This window comes from Palaemon carinicauda, chromosome 16 (assembly GCF_036898095.1).
Source record: "Palaemon carinicauda isolate YSFRI2023 chromosome 16, ASM3689809v2, whole genome shotgun sequence".
NCBI lineage: Eukaryota > Metazoa > Arthropoda > Malacostraca > Decapoda > Palaemonidae > Palaemon > Palaemon carinicauda.
The window spans coordinates 16,534,647-16,539,985 of NC_090740.1; the positions used below are offsets into that span (position 1 = coordinate 16,534,647).

The window sequence follows — 5,339 nt, forward strand, 5'->3', positions numbered from 1 at the left end:
AAATTGGTAGATCATCCTTTACTTTTGTAAAAGAGTTAAAAATGTATTTCAATGGTTTAAGAGTAAATTTGAGGTTTTATGTTTTGTAGAAGGTAAGGAATGGATCAAGTTATTGATGTTAGACATTACAACTAAATGTAAAAAAGATAGAAACACAGCAGTTCTTCTAATTTGTAATTATGTGTATAGCATATGGATAAGCCGTATGCAGAAACTTAGTGAAAATGATACTCCTGGTTTTCTTAGAGGAAGATTAAGTTATGTAAGATGGTTTGCGTCAATTTTGTATAAGGAAAAATTGAAGAAACTTGTTACATCCTATTCATGTGTTCAACTATTTAATTGACAAAATGTAAATATTGTATTTTGTTATTTTAAATAAAAGTTTAAAAAAAAAAAAAGTTCCTCGAGTAAACCGAGAATTAGTGACGTCACACAAAGATCTAGTGAGTCCTTGGCTGAGCACCCATTCCTCGCGTAGTCCAGAGTACTTGGCGAGCGACGAGATAGGTGATGATTGAAGGTACTGGGCACGTATTTGTCAGTTGTATGGTGAAGATTGTGGTGTTTATAACATAAACTAATTGCTGTGAAGTATCGCCAGTATTGGTGTTGTGTGTACGAGCTGTGTTTTAAGTTCAAGGTTAGTATGCGTTACAGTAAAGGTTTATGTATAGTTTATTGTTGTGTATTACGTCTATTTATTTCCGCGTTTAAGTTTTGAGATTGGCAATACGTTGTCATTAGTATCCTGATTTTAAAGTTAAAATTTCTTGGATTCTAGCTCTCTCGGCACTTAAATCTACTTCAATTATACGAAGGATAATTAATTTCTAAAATTTCCGATATTTATAAGGTTTTGTTTAACAACTCTACCAAGATTAGTATATATGTTAAAATGGTATGCATTCGAAGGCTTGATTAATGGTTCTATGGTATCGTAAATATCTTGGGTATGTATTCGAGGGATTGATTAATGGTCCTATGGTATCGTGCATTTCATAGTTCTATGGTACCGTAAATTTCTTAGGTATGTATTAGAGGGCTTGATTAATGGTCCTATGGTATCGTGCATTTCATATTAAGTTAAATTTTTACCTAAATCAACGTAAGATAATTGGGTTGTAATACTAAGTTGTTCAAAAGCATATTTTGATTTTTAATTAGAACCGGCTATTTAAAGATTAATAATCTACTAAACTTGCATTCAGGTAAGTGAACTTGACCCTGACAAAACTGTGGAGCCTTGCGTGTATGGGATGAGAGTGCTTTCGCTGGCTTCATATAAGACGATGGTATCAAAGCCACGATGGATCTATAAGGTGGGTATTTTGTTCATTAAGCTATGAATCTTGGTGAAATTTAATCTTAAGTTTCCATTAATTCCTATTAAAGTTTTTATTTTGTCTAGCGCTAGGTAAATTGTTGAGTTTGCTTAATTATATCAGGTAGTTTAAAGAATTCGGACATTTCGGGTATAATTAACGTTAGATTCTTAGATCAATAGGATTCACTTTATTTTTACTTAAACTTAAGTTTTAGTGCAAGAGTTAAAAATTTAGCAAAGAAATTTACTTTATTCTAATCAGAATCTTCATTACTTTTTCATGCGAATAAATTACTTTTATATTTTTCTTATTTTATCTGGTGGATCGTTATTTACTCAGATTATTGTTAAGAACTGTTAATTCAAAAACTTTTGAACTTACAACATTTGGTTCAGAAAACTAGGTCTGCTTTACTCCCATGCTTTGTTAGTTTATACTATAATTAATAGTATATTAGTGAAAGTACAGCTCCCTTCGGTAGCTTAAGGTAACTTTGCCATGTAGTCTGTTTTATAGATTCGGTCGATAGATAAACCTTATTTTAGACTTTGTAACTTTTAGAATTTTTTATGACCATGCGCTTGGCTAGTAACAATTATTTAAAGTATTTTCCATTATCAGGCTATTTTATCCAGAAACAGCTTAGTTTAAGTTTTAACTATATTGGGTAGTTCAGAAGTGTTTTATTTTCAGTTATAAAGATTTTATTTTAGTTAGTTAAATTAGATTTAAACTTTAGTAATTTTCAGGTTATTTTATCCAGAAACAGCTTGGTTTTTAAGTTTTAACTACATTGGGTAGTTCAGAAGTGTTATTTGCAGTAATAAAGATTTTATCTTCGATAGTTCAAATAGATTTTAACTTTAGTAATTTTAACTTTAGTAATTTCAACTTTAGTAATTTCATAGTTGAGTCTACTACCTTTGATAGGATTTAATGTAAACCAGGATTTACTAGATTTTTTACAAACAAACTTGCACATCCAAAAGTCCACCTTTGCCGCGGTGGCGTCGCCACCCAGGCAAAGGTGGACTTTACATTGTGCATGGCAAACCTGACTTTCTTTAGTCAGGTTTGTCGTGTACAATTGGATGTGCAAGAAAAACAAAACTAATTTCTAATTTTTTTCAGGTATTAATAGGGTAGTTTTAAGGTAAAAGGCCGGTGCAGTTATATTTGGTGTTATTGAGCTTCAAATACTTTATGTATAAGTGTATATATTAGTGTATACTAATATAAAATTACATATGTAGTCTTCCAACTTTTTTCTAAATCTTGTTCCACTATTTTCAAATTGTTTACTGTCTGGTGTAATTGACTGTAATAACAAGAGGGGGAGAATTTGCTTTCACCATTTTCAAAGGAGTTTACTGTCGGCTGTAATTGACTGTAATTGACAGTCGTTCAGTCAGTTAATTATGGATGCTGCATAAGATTTTTCATAACTCTGACCATCCTTTACATTCAGGTCTCCCTGGACAATTCTATCCTGTTCGCAATACTAGGCAGGCAGTTAATTCTAATAGCCAGGCATTCTCCATCATGAGGCTCAATGCTACACAGTATTCTAGAAGTTTTATTCCAGCTGTTACCAAGTTGTGGAATGATCTTCCTAATCGGGTAGTTTAATCAGTAACTTCAAAGTCCAAAGTAGGAGCAAATTTTTTTATGTTGACCAGGCCGACACTAGTCTTTTTTATTTTTATGACTTATCTGTTTTTGACATTGTTAATAGTTTATATAGGACATATGTTTTGACGTTGTTACTGTTTTTGGAGTATATTAATTTATTCTAATTTATTTATTTTTCCTTATTTCCTTTCCTCACAGGGCTATTTTTCACTGTTGGAGCCCTTGGGCTTATAGCATCTTGCTTTACCAACAAGGGTTGTAGCTTGGCTAGTAATAATAACCGGAGAGGGAGAATTTGCTTTCACCATTTTCAAATAGTTTACTATCTGATGTAAGTGTAGTAACGAGAGGGAGTATTTCCCGGCTATGACTGTACTTTTGACAAAGTTTAATCTGTAGATCAGTGTTGACAAATTTCTTAACCTTCGTAGTCTTAAATTCTTTTAACGTGAAGGATGTAATGAAAAGGCTAATATGGTCATGTTACACAAATATACTAGAAAATCTAAGGATGAAAGTAATCTCTAGCTCTCGCGCTCTAATAATAATCTAAATTATTAACATTTCATATTGACTTTTGTTTACATATTTTCTAAGTGTAAAAAAAACAAATGTGATCTACTTATCAAGTGCTAATATGTCTGGTTCGGTAATCTTTCAATCTTATAAAAATGCTAAACCGTTTTTAAATGCTCAAAAGTTTGAATCTAATCTTAAGTTGTTTTTTTTTAATCCAGTTTTCTTTAACTGGAAAAGTGTTGCATCGGTGTTTTCTGGTAGCTACCTAGGTTCTAGGTAAATATCGTTAATGACTGTTTTTATCTTTTTCTGATCGGGTCGGATCACTCCTTTGTTTGGTGATTTTCAGTCGGTCTGAATGGCATTTTGTACATTGATAATTTCTTGTCATAATTTTTTTTTCTTGTAAAAAAAGTTCCGTAGGGATAGGATTGTCTGTCAGTCTGAATGGCCTTAGTACGTTGATAATTTCTTGACAATTTTTTTTTTTTTCTAAATGGTAGCCTATCCGTAGGGATAGGATTTCTTATCAATCTTATTAAGACTTAAGGTTTAACCTCATGGGTATATAGTTCTTGCATTAATTTTCTTTATCCCAAGAAGGGTTAAATGTTGTTAATCCTATGATCCTTGATCAGCTTTTGTATTTTATACAAATATTTTGTATCTAGCATTTCTTAATGAGCTAGCTGTAAAAATTCCGTTCATATAATCTTCCTCTCCAATCTCAGATGCATTAATGTAGCTAATTAACTAATCTTCGCATATAGCTAATAATTAACTATCCCTTTTGTTATTCTCTAACTCAACAGCAAAAATTTCTCCTTAGATACTAATATGATCACTGTTTTTGGAGATTTAATTTAAAAATTAAATTTACTTCTGCAGAAGCAAGAATAAGGCACTGATGGAAGGAGCAACAGTGATGCTGTTAATTCTGGAATCGGATGTGAGCTGAGGGGACTTGTATGTTGCCAAATTGTATTCCTGGAGCATAAAAATAGCAGAATGATCCTGATTACTTGGAGGAAAATGGTTAAATAATCACCCAGAAAGAAGTTATAGTTGGCCAGCGATATGATGTACCCGAAGTCACATAGTTCTTACCTGGAACTATGGTTTGACTAGTACGTGAACAACGCGCCTGTCAAGCCACGGAAACTAAATTACATCCTTTGAGGAAAGTATTCGACGTAACCCGTATATATGCCAAGATCTAGCTAATGGGATGCCGAAATATCTTTGTTATTGATACTGAAGGTGGACGGAAATCTCAAATCTTGGTAGTCAAAATAGTTACTGTCAATTTTTTAAATTATATTTATATTAACTACTTGTAACTAGTCTTAAAACTTAGATAAAACTTTATCGTATTATTTGGAGACTTGAAACTATTTGGGAAGAGGTTACATTTATAAGATTTTTTATTTAATTTCCTTTAAATTTAACTCTAAATTTAGCTCTAAATTTAATGTATTAATAACTAAATTCCTTCTATAAAACCTGTGTAAAATTTTACTGGGAACTATCTAATCAGTCGTGTTTGTAAATGCTCTGGCATAATTACAGCTTAGAAATGGTCATTGTAATTGGAATAACTCATTTGAGCTTCTAAAACTTCTCGCATTGTAAGTAAAATTTACAAATTTAATAAATTAACTCTTAATTTGAAAATTTCCTTGTGATTACTTAATTGTCTAAGTACATATTAAACTTATTTCCTAGTCATAGCCAGGTTGACTTTTAACAGAGAACGAAGATAGTTCTCAGATTTTCTGAAACTGAAAAAAATAGCTTTTCTGACAAAGCGACTAGTCAGTTTTTCTGATAATGGCTCTGACAATAGGGTAGGCTTGTATT

At 31.7% G+C, this 5,339-nt stretch overlaps 1 long non-coding RNA gene across 1 annotated transcript; it reads left to right on the top strand.

The window, feature by feature from the left end:
• Positions 1–554: 554 nt before the first annotated feature.
• On the top strand, positions 555–4,891 carry LOC137654960 (uncharacterized). The gene is made up of 3 exons (XR_011046766.1): positions 555–643; positions 1,212–1,322; positions 4,368–4,891. It is a non-coding gene; the product is annotated as an uncharacterized lncRNA (long non-coding RNA).
• Positions 4,892–5,339: the final 448 nt, after the last annotated feature.